This window comes from Toxorhynchites rutilus, chromosome 2 (assembly GCF_029784135.1).
Source record: "Toxorhynchites rutilus septentrionalis strain SRP chromosome 2, ASM2978413v1, whole genome shotgun sequence".
Classification (NCBI taxonomy): domain Eukaryota; kingdom Metazoa; phylum Arthropoda; class Insecta; order Diptera; family Culicidae; genus Toxorhynchites; species Toxorhynchites rutilus.
In genome coordinates this window covers 228462675-228485542 of record NC_073745.1, presented here as the reverse complement: position 1 = coordinate 228485542, position 22868 = coordinate 228462675, and the positions used below count along the sequence as shown (strand labels likewise).

At 37.7% G+C, this 22868-nt stretch overlaps 1 protein-coding gene across 19 annotated transcripts in view; it reads right to left on the bottom strand.

Moving 5' to 3' along the window:
* The window catches only part of LOC129768064 (CUGBP Elav-like family member 4), a 1369849-nt gene that overhangs the window by 44557 nt on the left and 1302424 nt on the right, over window positions 1-22868 (bottom strand). The window lies entirely within an intron of this gene.

Sequence of the window (22868 nt, the reverse complement as noted above, 5' to 3'; positions counted from 1 at the left end):
GATAAGGATAAGATGATAATTATGTTGATTTATTTGGTGAAAAGGGTCAGCAAATGTACAATTTGTTGTTCTTGTGCGCAGTGGTAATTAACGATAGATAGTAAAATGGAGCCATCATTTGCTCATAATTTGTGCATGGAATGTTGTATTGTTGTATTCTCATTTGTTGTGATAATTTCAAACTGTCGCCGGTGAATGGAAATGGTAGTTATTGTTTTCAAAAGGCTAATTAATTTTCTCATGAGTTTGTCTTCTAGTTCTATTTAATTTTTTCATCATTACTTCGAGGGTATTGTAATTTTGCGTTTGTAACATTGAAATAGTAACACGCCTTTCTACTTTTTTATGTGTCTGATGGTTTGAATGAGCCAGTAACAAGCTAATCGCCAATTTGTCTCGATTAGAACCAACTAACACTAGCACTCTCTCCTCACTGACATATGTGCCACCATGCAAACGGCTATTTCAACTTTCGGACCGTGTTTTGTCTGTTGCTCAAAAGTCTGGTAAACTTAGTCATGCACACAATCTGCTTTAAATTCAAGGTTATTTTTGGCTAAAAATAAAAAAATGCTTCTGACTACTGGAAATTTCATGCAGGTTGATGCTATGAGTATTTCCTAATCCCATTCAACAATGAATGGAAATCATTTTGCATCAAATAAAGAAATGCTACGAGCGCCAAGTCGAACACTTCAGGGTTTTTTTGAGAACGCAGTGCACGCTAAACTAGCCCCCTAACCAAAGGGAAGCTGACTTGTGCTGAATTACTACCATTTCGGATTACACTGGACTCGCTTTTTATGCGCCGCGTAAAAATAACCGCGTAAAAGAGAACGCGTTAATAATAATGCTATGGGGGTTGATTTGAAAATACTTTTTTGCAACAAGTATACCAGTTCATTCTGTCAAATATATACCAATAATTTTAAATTTTAAATCTACACACCAAACGTTTTTCTTTTTTTTTTTGTTTAAGTTGGTAAAACCGTCAGTCTTGACGCGACCTGTCATTTAGTTTGTTTACAGTGTCGTTCTGACTAACTTTTTTTGCTCGGCGATTTTTTATATGGTACGTTATGAGGTGTTTGAGAGAGATAATTCGTCGCAAACGGCCAGATTTTTGGAAAGATAACACTTGGATAACTTATCGATTGATCATTTTGAACAAATTTTTGATAAAAAATGGCTCGAATGTGATTAAACAAGTACCGTACTCACCAGATATGGCCCCGTGTGACTTTTTTCGATTTACGAAATCCAAATTTCCGCTTCGTGAGACTTTTTCTGACAGCATTGAAGACTTAAAAACGGATTCACTGCGTGAACTGAAGGCAATCCCTCAATACATCTATAAATAGTATTTCTAAGACTGAATTGTTCTTTGGAAAAAGTTTATTGCTTCAGACGGATTCTATTTTGAAGGCGATAATACAAATTTAGATGATAAATAAATTTTCTTTAAAAACACCAAATCCCGGTATATATTTGACAGAATGTGTATATATTGTGAAGTCCTAACATAACTAGTGTTCCAAGTGTTACCAAATCCAATCCCGAAAATAATTTTGAGTAGAGTAGCAGTTGTGAACACTTATATGTAATAGTGTTTTGTGACTTCCTCCCCTCACTCCGTTTTCAATGGTTGTGAGGAAATTGATCATAGTTTGTATTTTTTCGCGGAACTAGGGCTTCCTTTTCTTCGCACCAACCAGGGCGGGGCACTGTTCACTAGGAAGCCAATATTTTCGTGGAAATTTTATTCTCACGAAAGCTCCCCCATACTTCGAGAATGAAAAAAAATATATATATAAATATTTTTCCTCTGGGAAACAGTCCAGCTTATTTTTTTAAGTTAGTTTTTAGTTTTTAGATAAGAGTCAAATGTACAATTCACCTTCTGGTGCGGCTACTCTCAACCGATTCCGATTCACTGGTTCCAGAAGATAATATGAAGGGAGCAAATACGATAAACAAATTTATATAGTTTTAACAAAGATGCATGTAGGATAATTTTCACCAGAGATATTCGGCTTGATTTGTTTGCTTGTTAGTCTATGAATTCGATTGAATATAGTATTACCTAAATGTCGCCCAATCATCAGGTTCATTCGTTTCTTTCTCACATTTCATCGTGTGTCTCAGAGCGAATCAAAACATTTATTTTTTGTGCAGCCTATATTCAAATAAAAGTTGTATTGTTCTATTTGAAACATACTCACTAGAACTAATGAAAATAGCGAGCTCGAATGGTGATGTTTCAGTATGCGTTAGAATAACACTTTTTTCAGTTCACCCCGATAAGTTGAAATGCATCAATCAAAAAATTATTCTGGATGAAGTGGAAAAAACAAGCAAAAAACATTATTTTCATTTCTTGGTTGTGAAAATGACATTTCCTGGCAGTTAGTGAGTAAGATAGAGTATTCTGGTTTCCGAATAAATCTAAGTTAATCGTGTTTGTAAAGCTGAAAATGCACTTTTCACTTGTTGACTGCTAGTAGAATGTAATTTAAAAGCAGCTGGATAGATTTGGTTTTTCAAATCATTCGAAAGATTAAAATCCGTTTTGCTGTTTGGTTTCTTGGTTAACTTGGAAGTTGATAAACAGAATTTCAAATCATTTGAACTATATGCTAACCAAATAATAATATATCGTTTTGTTTAAAAAAAATCTGCTGTTGATTACCCAGTTAGAAACAACATTTCAAAACAGAACCAAGTTATTGGACGAAAGCATGCAATATCTTTCAGAATCATTAGCTCCACCTTTTATGTGAATGTTTATAAAGGAATTTGAGAAGCAGTTTCATTTTGAGGGCGACGAACAACCTTAAAAGTAAAAGCATACATTGAAAATTTTTGAGGATGTCTGGTTGGAAAGCTTCCAAAGGTGCTCCAGGGCAAGTATTCATCTACATCAACCGACAGCAGTGCAGTCACAGCACTCAGAAAGGTCCGCTAAATTTACTAATCGATGAATCGTCAAATAATTGAACTACGGAAGTCCGAATAATACATGTAAATTAGAAAAAAAATCGAATAACTTATTCAGTTAAGAAAGAGAGGATAAATCTGTCCATACATGACTTCTGTAGCATATTTAAGTCCCCTTTCATGCTACTCATATTTTGAATTGTTACTTCAATAAACTACCTTTTCGTGTCTGAATGTGATGTTTAGAAGTATTTTGAATTTATTGGCGTGTACATTCTAATAGCAGTACATGAGTACCATCAACTGCGCCCAAAAAATATGCTAAAAATATGCATAAATATTCGATTCATAAATTCAAAACAGATGCCATCACAAATTTTCGGAATAAAAAGTGAGATGAAAAGATATTTGAGACCAAAACCATAAATTTCATTTTGACAGCGCAACGCGACAACGTTCAACACACTAGCACAAGAATGAATCATGTATCAACCATCTACTATCTACTGCTTCTATAAACCCACGCAAACCCATCGGTCCTTCTCAGGTTCAACTTTCTACAAAAGAGCTGTATTAGATTTCCGATGCATATCGAAAGTAATGAAAAGGGAACCAATTTTTATATACAGCCATTCCATGCCAAACCGATATAGTGGTTCTCAGACTTTCGTCAAAAGTGGTAGTTTTGTTCCTTATCGCGAAATATTGGAACTGTATCATAAATCAAGAACAAACAATAACGCATTTCGGAATTTTGGAGATGTTGGTTAAAACACCTTAGCATTCAAAAAAAAAAAAAAAAAATATATATATATATCTATCTATATATATAAAAATGGAGTGATGTCTGTCTGTCTGTCTGATTCTTATAGACTCGGAAACTACTGAACCGATCGACATGAAAATTGGTATGTAGGGGTTTTTGGGGCCGGGGAATATTCGTGATATTTTGAGACCCCTCCCCCCTCTCTAAGGGGGGGTGCCATACAAATGAAACACAAATTTCTGCATTACTCGGAAATTAACCAAGCAAACGAAACCAAAGTTGACATGTGAAAGTTTTAGGGTACAATAAATGTTTCTATGATTGTTAGACAGTCCTTCCCCCACTCAAAGGGGGGGCTGCCATACAAATGAAACACAAATTTCTGCATTACTCGAGAATTAATCAAGCAAATGAAACCAAATTTGGCATGTGGAGGTTTTAGGATACAATAAATGTTTCTATGGTGATAAGATACTCCTTCCCCCTCTCTTAGAGGGGGCTGCCATACAAATGAAACACAACTTTTTTGCATTACTCGGAAATTAATCAATCAAACGAAACCAAAGTTGGCATGTGAAAGTTTTAGGGTGCAATAAATGTTTCTATGATAGTTAGACAGTCCTTCCCCCACTCAAAGGGGGGGCTGCCATACAAATGAAACACAAATTTCTGCATTACTCGAGAATTAATCAAGCAAATGAAACCAAATTTGGTATGTGGAGGTTTTAGGATGCAATAAATGTTTCTATGGTGTTAAGATACTCCTTCCCCCTCTCTTAGAGGGGGCTGCCGTACAAATGAAACACACATTTTTGCATTACCCGAGAATTAATCAAGCAAATTAAACCAAATTAGGCATATGGAAACTTTAGGGTGCAATGAATGTTTCTATGGTGGTTAGATACCCCTCCCCCTCTCTTAGGGGTGGCTGCCATACAAGTAAAACACAAATTTCTGCATTACTCGAGAATTAATCAAGTAAATGGGCGGGACGAAGTTTGCCGGGTTAGCTAGTATATATATAAAAACATATAGCACCCTTGGTCCCGAGACCATGAAAACTATGTAAATCAAATACAATTGCAAATACAATTTGTTCACAAGTATAATATTAATAATATTATAATGTTGAACGACTATTAAAACTGAATGAAGTCAAAGAAAAAAGATTTTCTGGAGTTTTTTCACTCAATTATATCATTTTCTTTGAATAAATGCCAATAACACCTAAAAATACACAATAGCAATATCACAGAGACGCGCACAGTCTGTGAGTACGCGAATTTCGATTTTTCGCTCGAGTACAGGGGTGTTAAAAATTATTTTGGCTTTAATTTGATAAATATCGTAATCGGTTCAGTGGTTCAAAAGTTATGAATTTTTGTAAAAAGTCATTTTTAGGAAAAAAGTAGAAAAAACTAGATTTTTGGACCACCCTAAAATGGAAATGTGCACCCTATTAAAAATTAAAAAAAATGTGAGGGGTTGTATCTAGGACACGACTGTATATTTTCGACGTAGAACTACGCAATTATATTATGCAATCCACTTGTTTACCACTTTGAATAATATTTTAGAATGCATCGAAATTTTTGTAATAGATTATGTTCTTCGTTACAATATTGATGAACGTCTTTTTACGTTTGATATGATGCCTAGGACTACCTAAATATGTGAATGGAAGAATTGTCAAACGATCATTGTATTTTACATTTCCCTCTGAAAGTATTGCACATCTCATGTTTACGTAGTTCTCGAATCGTGAAAGTTCATTCACCTAGTATCTGAAATGACGATTTTCCCAGGCTTCTCAGTTTACGTTTTAGGGAAACATATTCCGGTCTGCACAACGACAAGCGATTACAAAAGCACTCAATACCAAAAAAAAAAATCCCCCGAGGAAACACGGAAGTTGTTCCAGTTTCCATGAATTTAAACCATTTAGAGATTAGCGAATTGTTATGTATAGCATATCAAACAAATCTTAGAGAATTCCCGATTCGATTGGTGTGCAAATCATGTGAATTAGGTCACAGTGAAAATAGTTGTTAACGCTAACTTTATTTCATAAAAACGTGACCAGTTTTCTGATTGGGCACCCTTCCTGAAAGACGTAGTTCTACGTCAAAAATACTAATATTTATTCTAATATTCTGCCGGCAGAGAGCTTGTGTGAATTTGAGAGTGCTTTTTTTTAACTTATTGATGTTGATAATGTTTTAAACTATAGAGGCTTTAAACTTTCTCAGTTCATTCGCTGTATTGTATAATTTGTGAATTATTTTTTCGGGAAATGTTATTTTTGGGAGCATTGTAGATGCAATTTTGCAAAAAATATGCTGAAAAAGTATTTGGATATTCAATAGAACAGTGTTTCAGTGTCGCTCTAGACCGCGTGCAATAATAGTACAGGCTGAGAATTAATTTCACAATCTTGTCAAATCGGCTTGTTATTGATTTGTGAATCGTTTGCACCCCTTACTCAGTGCTAACATTCATTCATCGGTCCTTGTCAGTCTACCAAATATTTGTACTGAAGACCTACGTCCTACGTTCACAATGTGGTCGTGTCATGGACACCACCCTTCTAGTTTTTTAAAAGAAAGTTGTGCAGGTAAATTACTTCCAAATCTTCTTACCCTAATAACCTACATGTTGAACAAGAAATTATTTTCATTTTCGGCGAAATGGCACATGCTGATTTTCAAACTTGTTTATCGTGTCTCCTCGTAAAAGAACTCACCCAAAATTAAATTTTTAGCACATGTTCTGGCATCCCGATTCATTACATTAAATGAGCTGAAAGATAACATAAAATGTTCTTCTCTCCAATACATGTATATCATTTGTATAATATATGCTAGAGTCAATATGAGGAAGCGAAACAGGAGACATATTTAAATGAAAGCATATGAAAGCTTTTCGTATAGTTTGCCAAATACACGGTCCAGACAGAGAAAGATATATTCTCGTTCATGTTCTTCTTTATCGTCTTAGAAAACACCTTCCAACTTCATTTTATGATGAGGTGTAATATTATCACGCTACTTTATAATAGCGCTGGCAACTATATGGATAGCGTGATCGTGTAAAGTAACTTTGCATTCCAGCCGGCCTTGGTTCGATCCCCATTGGCGTCGTATGGACCTTTTTTTTGCACAATCCCAAATGAAAAGAGAAAAGAAAACAGAAAGAGATGTCTGCTCGCATACACACAAACCATTTTTAAGCTTTTAAAATAGCTCATTATTTGCGCATTTGACTCTCATGCACAGGAAATGGTGTCTTTTCTGCCAAAGATGACATGTTTTCTGCCAACGCTAGTTTGGGTGTAGCATCTCAAACTACACATAGGAATTGCCCCTAATGTCATTCGTTGGACAACAATAATTATTCATCCCATTAGCCTCCAGCGGTCAGCGTTGGTTCGTGACAGGTTCTCCACTGTAGAACCGTAGAAATAAGTAAAAATGCGGATATGTATTAGACATAAAAATATAATTCACTATTTGGCTCTTTAAAACCTATGTACCTTGGAAAAGCTATTACATATTGCGAAATGTTTAATATTATACAAAAAAAAAGATATGTTCAAAGAATGGAAACCAGATTCAATCCGTTAAAAGTAACCCGACTAGTAATTCTTCTGAAAATAAGTTAATGGTCATTGGAAAACAGTCCATCATTAGCTGTTCGACGAAGCTTTGTCATGAAGCTGACACAGGAGCGTTGCACAGTTTTTGATTGATTCTATTGCTCAGTTGTTTGTAATCCTTGGCGTTCCAGAAACCTTCAATTGAGGGCAACTGATGCAGATTGGTTGGATTGCTAGATTGGATTGACTTCACATAAAGGCATTTTTTCGACTTAATTTCTATCTGTAATTTCTATCTGCATAATATTTGTGAAAAATGTAATCAACATTTTTTTTTCAAACTTTGCACTTCTTGATTAAAGATCATGTCGCAGATTAAAAAAACACAATGGCAATGTGTGCTTAATTTTGTATTTAACACTAAGAGATATATTAGAACTCCTATAGGAGTAATTTCGATCGTTTCTAAGGATGTTTTTAATATTGGGAAGTAATATCCATGATCTGAAACGAAACACTTTCAGTAGTAATTTCGGATCGCCTAACGGAATCGGGATCCCACGGTTTATTTGCCTGAGTGTTCTGATATGTTTGATCCCTTTGGGAAGACTGTTCATACTTTTTCCAACATCTTGCAGATATACGATTACGAACACTTGAACGTTTCAGCAGAATCACGTAGGCTAGTTTAACTCTTGTTGTAGAACTGTATGTTCTATCTCGTTTCATCATTTTTCCGGGTCTCTACTACTACTTACTAACTAACTGAGCCAGGATACTATAGACGACTGCAACTGTAACATACTGCGTTTTATGATGGTTCACCGTAAACTTTTCACCGAGATTTATGTGCGTTTGAAAGCATCGATAAATGCACTTCTTGTTTCGATGGCATTTTGAATACTACTAAACAAGGTAGAGCAAAACCAAAAATAAAAGGAAAATTGTGGAAAGTGAGAGCATTGAATCACTAACTTAATATTATTCGTGGACTATTAGGGATTGGTGCGAAAGAATTGAAACCGTTTTCATTTTAATGTATTAAATAATAAAACCGATATTTTAAAGATTTGATCATCATTCCGTTTTAAATCATGCAATTGATACTCAAGCGGTAGACTCTTCCACAAATGCGAAGCATTCAGAGTATGACTAACTACTCTGCCCACTTTATTACTATATAATTGCTAAATTACCCAACTTGTCTTTATTTTGAATACACCTTGCACTCTCTCTTGGTCTTCACACTATACTATGGAGAACAATACCCGAATCCTCCTAATGTACCATCCAAACAGACGAAATAACATGGTCAGAGGCGAAGAGATAGAACCAACATGTTGCAATGAGCCGCAGGAACTACACCGAAAGCAGACATTTCATTGGCTCTGGTGCTATTCGAGCTCACCTGTTGAGAACTGAAATCGTGCAGCCGAACAAAAGCCCCCTCCCGTATCCAAGTCGCATCCGTTCGTGCTTTCTAAGTATTGCGAGAAAAAAAAACCAGACAACACAGAACGAAACAAGCCTGCACATAAATATGCACACAGCCATTAGCTTCGGGCACTTGTAGCGCTCGAGCAACGTGTTGCTTTTCGTCCCATCATGCTTCTATGCTCCCGACGCCCAACGCCCCATCGTCGCCACTTAACCAGCATAAAATCAAAAAGCAAAGCCTCGAAAACGGGGTGGAAAACTATGGCCATAAAACTAGTAGCAGTTCCGGCAGCCAAATGGAAATGTTTTTCCGCTCTTTTTCGCTCGTTCGCTACCTCCCCGACCCTCCCGACACACAATGGCTTGGCTGTTGCTTTTTAGGCTTCGCCGTGTTTTTGACTGATTTTAGGTTCAACTTTTTTTTCGCCCCGTTTCGGTTGGACAAGCGTACGAAAAAAGGCTGTCTCAACCCCAAACTGTTGCATGCGACCGACGAAACTTTATTCTTTCGCCGCTGCTGTCAACTGTTCCCTTTTGTCCGAGCCGAAATGTTCTTTGTTAACGTGAAATGTTCACCTGATGAATCAGGGGTCTTCCCGTTTTTTTCTGCGATGATCCAATAATAATTGGGGGGAAACTTGTTTAGCCTCAGTGTGCCTCTCGCTTCGCATGGCATCACCGATTATGATGTCATTTTGGATGACAATCGATGGGAAAATGACACTCAAAGCGCGCACGGAGGGGTTGTGGTTATGTTGTTGTGTGGAGAGGTGATTTTCGACGCTACACTCAATACGAGAGCATTATTAATGGCCACGATTTCCTACCTTCCACCGCACGCGAAACGGTATCTAATGAAGCTACAAGCTCAATCGTTGAAGATAGTGACGACGCCGACGACGACGAAGTCGAGGCCGGAACAGTAAGTGACTCTTGTTGGAAGGTTTGGTAATGCAACAAGGACGCAAAAGAGGCAATAAATTACATGATATGATGTTTCTATTATTCCGTTGAGCCTTTGTTCAGTGGAAAATTGATTCGTTATTAATTCGGTGGGGCTGCCGAATGTCGATGGCGTTATACGCGAATAGCGAGTCGGTCGTTTAGGCGGCTTATTTTGATAAAGGTGGCAATGATTGATTGAAATCGGATGCCTCCAAATGGGCCGTTAGCAGTTGTTAAATTTGCGTTTAATTCACGGGAATTGATATGTCCAATTTTCGGTGAAGGTATTGTATACTATGTTCAGCAATTCTGAATCCCGGTATCACAAAAATGTAGGACTTTAAGCCAACATTTTTTTTTGTTTCTATTGTTAAGTTAGCTGGACATTCATAAAAGTCACGTCACTCTAGATGAGTGTTAACATGTCAAGTGTTTCAAGCGTGTCTTCGGAGCAAAAGCCATCGTCTGACACGATTGCGGTCAGTCTATAGAGGTTCGATGGGTTGCGACGGAATCATAATCATCCCTTTCCCTTTTTTTGCGATGTCGGTGTGATGTGAACGTCTTCTGAACTGTGTTTCCGCTTCTGCCAAGACAGGATAACTAGCAAATGGAAATCAGCCACCTCGACTAGTTGTGGAAGGACACTGCAACCGCATATGCAGTCACACGTCGTCCTCGTGCTCCTCCCATGACTCTGTTTCTTTCTCTCGTTAGGAATCATGACATGAAAACTAGTCCGAGATGTGGCACCGCCCACAAATCTTATATCGTCTTTGAATATTTCAAATCAAATCTGAGCAGTTCATTTATTATTCACCAAACAGATTACAGTTTTCTCGTTTGCGTTCGTTTCGAGAGAGTTTTCGCCAATCGGATGCAGATATTCCGGGGACCAAAGCAACTTCACCATACAACTTGTTTAAACTTGATTCGGATTGTGAGAAACAAAATACAGCTTTAATATTTCAAACTGTTGCACATTTTGTACGGTTTCGCTGTGCGTCCCAATTAAGTGACAAAGCAATTTACGCAAATTCCACACGCACACCAGGCTTATTATAATTCCACCCGAAGCCACATCAATCAAAATCGCGCTTGTTCGGCCTGAATGGCGTCACAGATGTATAATGTGTTTCTAGTTAAATGACACTCCCGTCCAGTTCCTGCTTCCGGTTTCTGCTTTCCATCTTTCTATCCCCACTCTCCAAACTTGGTTATACTACTGTGGAACCCTATGATCCATTTGGTACACCTCTCGGGCTGCAACTCGTATTAAATTTAATCCCGATAATTAAAATTTTCTACCATGTTGTAATTATAGCCAGTGGCAAAATCCTTTTCCCCCAAATCGCCCAAGCCCTCGCCTCACCCCGTCTTCAAATCATTTTATGTTCAAACATAATCGTAATTGCACATAATGAGGTAATTCCCTCTCGCCTGGCCGGATCCTGGAACCACCCCTGCTCCCATCGGGGACTTATCTGATTTCGATATGCATCAGCTGCAGCAAAATTCGCTGGCTGGCAGTTGGCCCACTCCTAAGTGAGATTTCAATGACAATGTTCCCCCGGAGCATATGCGACGGTGGACACCGAACTCGGATGTGGTCGGGAGATGGGAGGAAAATCCCTGCAGCAATCTCGGGTATGTGCAGACAAAAAGCGTCGAAAAAGCACCCAACAACGTATTACGAAATTGGCAATGGCGAAGGGCAACGTTCAGATTACCAAAACAAAAATACTCCCTATCGGACGATGTTCACTATCTCCAACATTCTCACCCGAAAGACATTTGTCTCGTGAGAGGAAAATAATAATGTCAACGAATTTAGATATATTACTTTATTTCGGTGTGATTTTACACCACAGCATTATCTCTGTGTTCTCCGGGAGTTCAACAATTACCGTCATGTGGGGCGGCTTCTGAAAACTTGGTGATACTTTGTGATCTTCATTCATAATTTTTCTGTAACAGATTTTTTTTGGACGTACGACTACGTCTTCCATCGAGAGGGCCAAATCAGAAAGCGAAATCACGAATCGTCTTTGATTTACTATACATTATGGTTCACTAATCTGTAAGCGATTCAAAATTATTGAAAATTGGAAGCATTCCCAATTTCATTCTCTCCTGCTCCTCCATACTGAGAAGTTTTTTAGGGGTTTTGCACGATACATAGGAAGAATTGAAAAACAGAATAAATAGTAAAATATTAAATTTTCTTCAGGTCTACCAAAACATTCTAAAAAAAAAAATTATGTTGGATTCTAAAGTAATATCACAAATAAAAAAAGCGATTTTTCTAGCTTTTTGCAAAGGAATTCAAGAGATTTTTTTCCGATTGATCATTTAATGTTCGTGTGTTTGAGCACTGTTTCCGGATTAAAAGTGGCGGCAAAGCGCAGCACTTGTGGAGAAGGTAATTTCCAGTGGTACGACTTGTGTTATTCAGTAGGAAACTGAAGATGAATGACAGCTGTGCAAAGGTTGCTGTCACCGCGATAATCACACTTATAATCGGTTCGGAATTTCTGTTGCCGTTCTGCGTAAGATGCTGCATAGTTCAATTTGTGGATTATTTCTTTGGGAAATGATGTTCTTTGGAGCGTTGGAGATGCAATTTTGCCAAGAGATACTGAAAAACTACTTGGATATTCAAGAAGTTAAGTGTTTCAGTTTCACTCTAGACAGCGAACAACGAACTGTATATGTTGAGAGGTGATTTGTCAATTCGTTCAGATTGGTTTTTTGTTGCTTTGTTAATCATTCACGTCCCTCAATGCAAGCATTCATTCATCGACCCTTGTCAGGGTCTCCAATCAGTTGTGCATCGCCATTCTTAAATTTCTATAATCTATAAATCTATAAGTTGTATGAATAATTTTTTTTAAATGATATTTCATGATTTTTTAAATGATTTTTTTATGTTCAATTTCTAACACTTACTAACTTGTGTGATTTTCGAAAGGGAAGTTGACCTCCACTGTCTGGTCAGATTTTCCAATTCGAAAAAAAAAATATGACCATTTTACCAGTTGTCTGACAGGCTAACAGCTTTGACTCCGAGAAGAACAGCATTTCACTTCTCATTGGAAAACTACTCTTAAATAAAAAGCGAAATTTTTGTTTTATGACGGTTGTGCTATAATTTTAGAATAGCGTAAGCCTGTGCAAGTTTCAATCGCGATTTTGTTGCTTCTAATTTCATTGTGTTTCTAGTTTTTTTAATGTTTAGAACGATCAACTCCGAATATACCGTTCATAACCTCCAGGTGCTCGTGACATAAGTGACAATAAGTCATTTTACTTTGAAAAACGAATTCGAAAATCATTAAAACAGCACCGAAAATAAATTGATTGGTTATGTATTGTTACCTTTGAAGATATGATGTTAATGTAATAGTTTACTAGATTGCTAGATTGTTTTAGCACTGCTGGAATATGTCAAATGAATGGTATCCTCAACGACAATAACCGTATTCTTGACCTATGTTTCGCAAGTTCCGAGATAGTTCACAACATAGCTGTCATTAAAGCACCTTCTCCTTTGGTGAAACAATGTCGTCATCATCCTCCACTTTTGATCTCTGTGTCCGTTACACCACCATTTGTTTTTGCCCGTACTATCGAGTCAGTTTATTATAACTATCGCAAAGCCAACTTCGCGTCAATGAAACGTTTCTTTCTTAGCATCGATTGGGACGAAATTTTGAATGACCATGCCATAGACAAAGCCACATCATCCTTGAACAATGTATTGCTTTACGCGATCGAACAGTTTGTTCCCAAAAAGGTGAATAGTAAACCACCCCATCCACTATGTCTGAATCACAATCTAAAACGCCTGAGAACAAAAAAAAGATCAAACCTACGGAAATTTGCTAAATATCGCTGTGACTTGTGGAGAAACCGGTATTCAGTTGCGAACAAAAATTATAAAAATTTGAACAAGATCCTGTGTAACGCCTATAAAAATCGCATTCAGTCAAACTTGCGTACCAATCCAAGAGGTTTCTGGAGACATATTGACAGTCAGAGAAAAGAGATTGGTTTGCCTACCGTAATGATGCGCGACAACGATGTTGCTGATACCAAAGAAGGTATCTGTGAGCTGTTTCGGCAGCAGTTTAGCGGAGTTTTTGTTGACGAAAAACTCAATAGCCATCAAATTTCTTCAACTATTAGCAACGTTCCCAGCCTGTCGTCTGTTGGTAATAATCCGTCAATAAATGCCGTTATTGTACACGATGCCTGCAAAAAATTAAGGATTTCTTCAAATGCTGGACCTGACGGTATCCCTTCTATTATTTTGAAAAAGTGCTCAAGCAACCTCTCGACACCGTTGAGCATCTTGTTCCGCCGTTCCATCCTCTGTGGTACTTTTCCAAATGTGTGGAAGAAGTCATTCGTGTTCCCGGTATTCAAGAAGGGTTGCAAGAAGAACGTCAGGAATTACAGAGGAATTGCCTGCCTATGCGCTATCTCCAAACTATTTGAGATAATTATTTTGGATTACATTTCCCATGCTTGCAACAGCTACATTGCAGATGAACAACATGGATTCATGTCTAAGAGATCAACGACTACAAATCTCGTTCTTTATACTTCGTACATTGCCCGCTCTCTAGAATCTCGAAATCAAATTGATGCGGTGTACACAGATTTTTCTGCAGCATTTGATTTAATCAACCACGACATTGCAATAGCTAAGCTCCATCGTCTTGGATTCAACGGTTCTTTTTTGAAGTGGCTTCATTCATACCTCACTGATCGCGAAATGTCAGTGAAATTAGGAGACACTATATCTACGTCTTTTCGCGTAACATCAGGTGTTCCTCAAGGCAGTCACCTGGGTCCATACATATTTCTGTTGTACCTTAACGATGTAAATTTTAGCCTCAAGTGTCTGAAACTTTCATATGCGGATGACTTTAAATTGTTCCTCCCAGTGAACTGCATCGAAGAAGCTGAGTTTTTACAACAGCAATTAGACATATTCGCCCAATGGTGTGTAACCAACAGGATGTTTTAAACCCTTCAAAATGTTCAGTCATTTCATTCTCACGCAAGCGTTCGTCAATAAGCTTCGGATATAAGCTGCATGGTGTTTTACTTGACCGTGTCAACACAATCAAAGACCTCGGGATTATGTTGGATTGTAAATTAACCTTTCGAGACCATATCTCCTACATCGTATCTAAAGCGTCTAAAACTCTTGGTTTTCTCTTCCGCGTCACAAAGGACTTCAAGGACGTACACTGCATTAAGGCTCTCTATTGCTCATTGGTACGCTCGATCCTTGAATATGCATGCGTGGTTTGGTCACCGTATTACCAGAATAATGTTCAGCGAATTGAGTCGATACAGCGAAAATTCGTTCGTTTCGCCTTGCGCAATTTACCGTGGAATGATCCAATAAACCTACCTAGATACGAGGATCGCTGCAAATTGATTGGACTGGACTCATTAGCTTCACGCAGGAACGTTGCCAAGGCTCTATTTACCTCCGACTTGATTTTGTCGAACATCGATTGTCCTGAGCTCCTTCGGTTGATTAATTTCAACATAAATCGCCGTAATTTACGATCTCAGAACTATTTATACATCCCATCAACCCGAACAAATTACGGGTATAATGAACCTATATCTAGCATGTGCCGCGTATTTAACCGTTGTAGTGTCTGTTTCGATTTCCATCTGTCTCGTTCGTCCCTCAAAAAAATGTATTCTATTGCTCTTAATTAACTTGATTAGTTACAGTAGTATATATTTACATAGTTGTAGTTTGTAGTGGTAGTATTATAAGTAGTAGTAGTAGTTATGAAGCATTAGGGCATCCATGTATAGCCTGTTGTCTTTGTAAAATAAAAAAATAAAAAATAAACTATAGTAGCACTTATTTTCGTCTGAATTTTCATTAATAGTTCATTGAAATTACTAGAACTAAAAAAACTGCTAATCTATCATCTAACATTCAATTCATTCAATAATGATAACTCATTTAAATAATTCAATTCATTCAAGTAATTGAATTCATTCAATTCATCCACTTCATTCAATTCATTCAATTCATTCAATTCATTCAATTCATTCAATTCATTCAATTCATTCAATTCATTCAATTCATTCAATTCATTCAATTCATTCAATTCATTCAATTCATTCAATTCATTCAATTCATTCAATTCATTCAATTCATTCAATTCATTCAATTCATTCAATTCATTCAATCATTCACGAAACAATTTCTTTTAAACCTCGATTTTCGGTGATTTTTCGTTTTTCAAAAAAACTCAAATTTTAACGTTTGACACCAGTAAATGAAGTTCGAATGAGCTAATATTTTGCATAGGGTATATTATTATGCAAATCAACATTTCGTAGTAAGTTCCGAATGAAAAATCGAGATACCTGTTTTTATTGGCACCCAAAACGATACTTTTCGTTTCGTATTCCGAAAAAAAAACAAAGTCTCAGAGTGCCGATTTTTGACAAACAAAATTTCGAGATGATACTAGATCTCGAAGTTTCAAGCCATTTTAAGACATTTGGCATCAAATTTTTTTTTTGAAAACCTCCCCCCTTGGGTGTTTTTTCGGTTTTCAAAAAACTCAAACTTCGACCGCTTTGCGCCACTCTCCCTTAAGTCCGATTGAGCTGATATTTTGCATAGGGTGTTTACGAGGTAATGAACATTTTTTATGGGGTAACTTTTTGAAATTCGAGATGACCATTTTCATGGGTACCCTAGTGTACGTGTTATCCTTGTAAACGTTATTGAGATGTTTGTGAAAATTGAAAAATGTTGTTACAGGATTTTTTTTGATAGAACTATTGTTGGAGCCTATTTTGAGTCTCAACAAATGCTCGAATCAAATTATGAATACAGCATTGTCGGGTGATAAGTTGATGGTCATTTTGATTAAATAAGCCTTGAAAACATTTTGCCGATCATGCTACACTGAGAACTATTCAACAAAACAATATAGTCATATGGTCACGTTCTGCGTTCAATTATGTGATGAGTTGAATCAACTTTAGAGTTCACAATCTTTATAATAGAAATAAGAAGAAGAAGAGCCTGGCGAAGGAGGCCCAATTTTCGGCGGTTGTTGCTCTGTTTCCGTGCAGATTATCATGCGCAATGTATACTCAGTACAGTGCGTGCATTGATAATAAAGATGGGATTTCATTGAGACAACACTCAACGATAATGGTTGAATGTCTGGTATAAGACCAGCCTTTCGACACGCCAATTGATGAAATTAGGTTGGATTATCACATCGTGTTGCCGACCCCTGGCTCAATGAAGAAAAAAACAGTTGCGCGTAGTTGTTTTTTTTCTGTAATTGGTCTTTATCAAGACTAGAGGTGGAAGATCTTCAAAATTCAGATAAATAAAGAAAGTTGAACACAAATGTCTCACGCAACGTTTCAATTGAGGAACAGTAGATACTTAACATGTAAAGAGTTCCAGTTCAGATTAGTGGTTGTACAGATTGTTAAACGGTTGTCCCAGTGTGCGTGCAACTAGTATTCACTACAATACGATCGACTTACTTCAGAACCTGTAGAGTAGTGTGGGGCAAAGGTGCGTACGGGGCAAACGTGCGAATTGGCCTTTTTGAAGCAAACGAGCATGAAAATTTGGCAACAGTGTATTCGTTTGACGCATTTTTACACCAGCTGCTCACACATATAAACATGATACATTTCATGAAAGTGGGAAAAAGTTATGAGGTAGGAAGAGTTTGGCGTTATTTTGATTTATTTTTGACGTAGAACTACATCTTTCAGGAAGGGTGCCAAATCAGACAGGTCACGTTTTTATGAAATAAAGTTAACGGTCATAACTATTTTCACTGTGAAAGAATTCTCATGATTTGCATACCAATCGAATCGGAAATTCTCTAAGATTTGATACACTACAATTCGCTAATCTCTAAATGGTTTAAATTTATGAAAACTGGAAGAACTTCCTTTTATTCCATACATTTGTTCTGCCGATTTGTGTGCTAACCCTATGCTTATAACTCGAACATTTCTTAACAGATTGGAAAGATGTTTGCATCAATTGATAGGAAATATTTCTACGCGTCTATCACAATTAATAAAATATTATTTTTCATGAGATGAACAATTGAATATCTGTAAAATGTCAAGCGTTATTTAAACGCCCTAACTGCCATGTTTTGATTGGCCCGATTTACGGTTTCCCCAACACAGACTTCAAAATCGATGTACCTTTGGAAATCCGCTTCGCAAATATACATGCAAATCGGGGGTATTTTTGTTCCCACCGAACTGTGTTTCCCTAACAAGGACTTCAAAATCAATGTGCCTGGGGGAATCCGTTTTGTTCAAAACATACAAGTCGAGGGTATTTTTTTCCCGCTGAGTTATGTTTCCCTAACACGGACTTCAAAATAAATTTGCCTGGGGGAATCCGCTTTGCAAATACATGTCGGGGGGATTTTTTGGTGTTGAGTACTTTTGTACTCGCTTGTCGTTGTGCAGACCGGAATGTGTTTCCCTAAAACGTAATTTTAAACTGAGAAGCCTGGGAAAATCCTCATTTCAGATACTAGAGGTGAATGAACTCTCGCGACTCGAGAACTATGTAAACATGTGCGATAATTTCAGAGGGAAATGTAAAATACAGTGAATTTCGTAAAATGTAAAATACAATGAAAATCGTTTGACAATATTTCCGTTCACATATTTTGGTAATCCTAGGCATCATATCAAACGTAAAAGGACGTTCATCAAATTTATTTGTAACGAAGAACATAATCTATGACAAAAATGCATGCTAAAATAATATTTGAAATGGTAAACAAGTGGGTTGCATAATATAAAAGCGTAGTTCTACGTCGAAAATATGCGATCGTGTCTTAGATACAACCTAGATACAACCCCAACAATTTTTTCATTTTTGGGGATGACGATTTAGTTACCTAAAGCAACTGGAAAGTTGGAAGCTACATTGTCAAGGAAACCTTTATTCTATAGCAGATAATTGTGCGTATTCGTTTCGGCGAGAAAGTTCAAGAGTTTCTTTTCAAATTCGATTAGTTGAAAATTGCTTGTGGGGCAAAAGTGCACAGTAGCTGGGGGGAAAAGTTGGCACCGTCGTTTTGCTCTCAAAAAAAATATAAAAAGTTTTCAACCAAACCACAAGAAGAAAATTAATTTAAAGAAATGCACTCCGGGATTGCTCGAAATAGGCAAAAAATGGTCTTCGGGAGGGAGTCTTGAAGCGTCGGATTACGGCAGTCCTCAATATTTCTGAATCAGCTCTGAGGAAGGGTTTATGTTTTCAAAATGAACTTCAAATAAATATTGTATTTATAAATTTGATTTGTTAATAAAAAGAATTCAGTTTCAAATGTTGGACATTTTCAGATATCTTATATTGTCAGTCTCCTCCCTCCCGAAAATTTCCATATTATAAACTCGAGAAATTCTTGTACTACGTTTCGAAGGTAACATATATAGTTACAATTTGGTAAGGAAACTGGATTTTATTAAATAACACTGTGATGGAACAATAAATGCTTTGTAGGATTTGAGTAACTGTTGAGTTTTTTGGGATTGTTCTTCGTGGATTACTTCTATATTGGACAATTCATAAACTCATATTATTTTTATGACCTTTTGTACCAGTCATCTCTGGAGAAAAAAAGGAAAAGGTTCATAAAAGAAGAGAATGTTTTTTCAGCACGACAACGAACCCTTCTACTCAAAAGCTCAAAAACCCCATCGCGAAAATCAGTGAATCAGGCTACGAAATGTTGCAACATTCGTTATATTTGTCTGTTTTAGGTTTCTCTCTGAATTCTGAAAATCATGGGTGGGAAAGATCTTTATTGAATCCCGTGGATGAGTGCTCCCTTGGCCGAGTGGTTAGCGTCATAACTAACATGCCGGGTGTTCGGGTCCGATTCCCGTTCTGGTCTTGGAAATTTTTCGTCAAAGAAAATTCCTCCGACTTGCACTGTGATCACGCGTATTCTAGAGCTTGCCACTCAGAATGCATTCAAGGCGTGTTGTGTTATTTGGCATAGAAATCTCAACTAAGTACTAATAAAAATGACGCAAGTAATACTACGTTGAGACGGCGAAGTTCCTCTAGGAACGTTAGTGCCATTGAAGAAGAGAAGAAGAAGAAGGATGCGTGTTTCTGGACAGCCTTCAGTTTGTCACCTTTGGGATAGATACCATAAATTAGAAAATCGCTAGAACAAGCCTATTGATGTTGAGAAAATCATGTTAACTATTGATTATTCTTATGAAATGTATTTCAAATCACAAAATCGTGTGCTTTTAATGGTAGCTACAATTAGTCGATATTTAGTCACTATTGTAATAGTTATAATATTCTGAAATAAAACAAAATTTGAAAGAGTGCCAAAGAAAGTCCCACTCGACGGTACCAGAAGAGGGCATGTTTGGCTTTGGTTCAAGTGTTTGGACGTGTTTGAATGCATTTAGCTCCGAAAGATGCTTGGGTTGGACAGATCAACATTTGTTTATATTTATGCCGAAGACGCTCCGAGTTACACTCTAAAGCACGTTTATGGATTAAAGTGGTTCTCAAAAATATTCAACGTAAAAGTGTTTATAGCAAGTGTTCAATAATAAGTTTACAGTGGAAACAAAACACAATGATTTGAAAACTTATAGCACTCGGTTGAAATTAGTGTGTATGGCCGGCGCACCAGTTGCATCCTCTTCTCGAGTCCGGGCGGAATTTTCCCATGCCTCCTGAACCAGTAAAGGAAGTTGCTATTTTTTCCATCTTCGTTTGCTATACAATTGCATGAAGCATCCTTTAGCTTGCAATACGGTTACAGCCAGCTTATCCCCACCAGAAGAGTCAACCCATCCACCCATCCAATCCACCACGTTTTGCCAGGTGTAACTTGACTAAGTAAAAGTTTTCCCATATCTGTTGATTTTAGGGCGACGGTAAAACAGACATGAATAAAATATCCCCCAGCTTTCGTGCCTCTGTGTGGTGGCTCTTTGTGGCGGCAGAGTCCTTTTTATTTTTTTTTTGATTCCAGAGGTGAGGAAATAGCATTTAGAATACCACTTAGTTGCATGATGCGAACCAGTTCAGTAGCAGCAGCAGCTTCTCGGCGTGGGCTGTGGGCGGCACCATAACACCTGACATAAAACGAATTCGTTTCTTCGGGATTCTTCTGGCACTTTTGTGTTTGTTGTTGTTGTTGTTGGTTGCTTCGAGAGGCAGGCAGAAGGTGAGCCCCCGAAGTGTTTCCTCGGAGCGATCAGTTCAATTCAATTACGGAGCAAAGCTTCTAAATAAAATATATTATCCGGCGGGATAGAGTGCATTACCGGAAGAGGTGGCTTTTGTTTCCAGCAGTCTTTGTGTCGATTTCTCATCCGCTGTGTGGGGTTTTTTTTGCTTCTCTCGGGCAAACATTGTCCTTGTGATGATTTTGTGTTCAATAAAATTGATTGAAGTAAGTAGTATGTTTATAAATCGGCGAACCCATCGTAATAATTATTATGTGGAGATACAATGTAATGCTTGCACTTAAGCCCTTCGTTCAGAGTATAGATTTCAACTGAATCAAACTTTAACGCTATGTATCTTTGCTTGTCCAGGAAGATTGAATTTTTCGTCATAACCTGATTACGGCAAGCATTTCACTGCCAAGGGTTGTACCCACCTCCTAGGCCTAAAAAAGTTTTTCCCTCCTCGCAAAAAACAAAAATAACCAAATAGGCAAAGAAACTGGGGCGCAAAAAAAACACCCGAAGGGTCTTTTGGGAGCGCTTTAAATTAAACTTTATTTAATCGCCCTCATTATTACTATTTGAAAAGCTATTTCAAAAGTTTCCACCGAAAAAAAAATTTCAACGAAGGGCCTTGTGTCCCTTGTGTCGGCGCATGAGGATAGTGGCAAAAAGTTAGTCGGTGGTATTGTTCGGCACGTGCAATCTGTTTTGGAACGATGCCAACTAATATCATATGCATACGAAGCTCTGAAGTTCTGACCAAATGGGAACTATTACTGGTGTCATTGTTGTTGTGGTTTGCAAGGGTGTGATTCTTTGTGGTCATGTAATCATCAATGATCATCATCCCCGCTGATAAATTATTCCGAAGCGCGGAGCGAAATTGAAAACTCAAAACTTTCTGATGTTATTCAGAGCTCTAAATATTTGAACGCTACGCGTTTCGCCCTTGTCTATCGCGGATTCGACACAACCAACAGACAGAAGTTCGGACGTAAAATTGTTTATTAAAGCATTACCCCGGGATAATCCGTTCAGAGGAATAAATTAAAATTTCAATCACTTTGGTTCTTCAACAAAACAAAGCCGAGCAAGATACGGTTCGGGTGAAGCATTTTCCGCAGAATAGAGGCACTTGAAGAAAGCAGCACTTGGAAGCGAGAATCACTTCATTTATTCGGGAATTTTCCGACCGAACCCACCACCGTTCCCACCTACTCAGTTCCGTTCCAGCACCGCTTTTTTCTTGTTTGTTTTCCCGTCCCGGTCTTAAACACTTAAGCCGATGCAAATTGTGTTTTCAAAGGAGCGCCAAAGTTGCCCAAAAAGTAACGCTAAGGAGATGAAACTTTTTTTCCAATTTCGTTTTGAGCTTGCGCGAAAAAGTTCTCGTTTTGATTTTTTGTGTATTTATATTACAAACGATTTTTTTCCCTCGTTGTTACTGCTTTTTCGCGAAAGGAAGTGGTTTGAGGATTTTCTGAAATTCATTCAAACAGATGGGAGCGCCTCAATTGGAGGTGTCTCAAATTTAGCGCTCGGAAAAGTAACACGACGGACGCGTAGTTAGAACATTCCATTCAAACTCGTTAGTTTGCACTCCCGAGGGGTGTGCGCGTTCTTCGGGGGGTTGGATGGTAGGAAAACTTCGCGCCCAGACAAACAATGTCATTTGTTGCTGGACTCTGAGGAGCACTGATTGTGAGCGAAATAGGAAGTGTCATTATAAAGGGGGCGCAAAACGACTGAAAGTTGGGTGAAGCTCCCGAGGTATTCCGGTGGAAACAATTTAGGGGGATATATTTGAATTTCTACAAACGCTACTTCGGAGTTTGACGAATGGATAACTGGATCCTGGACACAATGATGAAAGATGAATCAATACAAATAAATTGTTGCTGTTGTGAACGAAAA